This window comes from Brassica oleracea, chromosome C7 (genome assembly GCF_000695525.1).
Source record: "Brassica oleracea var. oleracea cultivar TO1000 chromosome C7, BOL, whole genome shotgun sequence".
NCBI lineage: Eukaryota > Viridiplantae > Streptophyta > Magnoliopsida > Brassicales > Brassicaceae > Brassica > Brassica oleracea.
In genome coordinates this window covers 13,847,064-13,847,874 of record NC_027754.1, presented here as the reverse complement: position 1 = coordinate 13,847,874, position 811 = coordinate 13,847,064, and positions in this window count along the sequence as shown.

Below are 811 nucleotides of genomic sequence, written 5' to 3'. Positions count from 1 at the left end.
GACCCTCAGGTGAGGTACCGATAAGCGTGAGCTAGCATGTGGGTTGCGATAAGCCCATCATAACAAAGGGAGCTGAAAGCCGAGCTGACGACTGGACCTGGGAGACATCATAGCAGAGGTCACGACAGAAAGTGAGCTAACACCTTAAGAGACTCGGTCAAGAGGAGCCTAAAGCGAGCTCCGTAATTGAAGCCAAATATCTAGGAGAACAGTTGAAGGGTTGCCAACGAAACCTAGACTATATAAAGACGGAGAAGATAAAAGACAAGCCATCTTTTTTCCATATATCAACTTTTGTACCAGATTAAAAGCATTACGTATTCTTTAGTAATCATCTCTCAAGATACATTCCTTTGTATTCATCATCTTTCAACTCATCAATAAAATCATATTCATTCTTCAAGTTTATTTACGGGATTCAGCCCACGATTCTCATTCATCTCTCTTGACCTAACCTAAATCTAAGAATTGAAACCTTGTCTCTCACAATGACCAAAGCGAAAACAAAAGCAGAAGGTGTTAGCTTTTTTCTGTGACCTCATTGCGGTGAGTGAGATGGTTTTGGAAATCGTTATAGATATATAGATATATGTAGTTTTTTTTTGGTATATTAACTGCTGTGCGGTAGTGTTGGTAACATTTGAAACTTTAATAGCTTTCTTAAATTGCCATCATGGCCATGCGCCATTTTGGTCCATAGGAAATAAATGGCGGCTTGAATGAGTGAGGAGTGAGGAAGATACTTGCATCGGAAGGTGTAGAATCATGATAAGACATTACACTAAATAACACATAAAATAATAGTATAAAG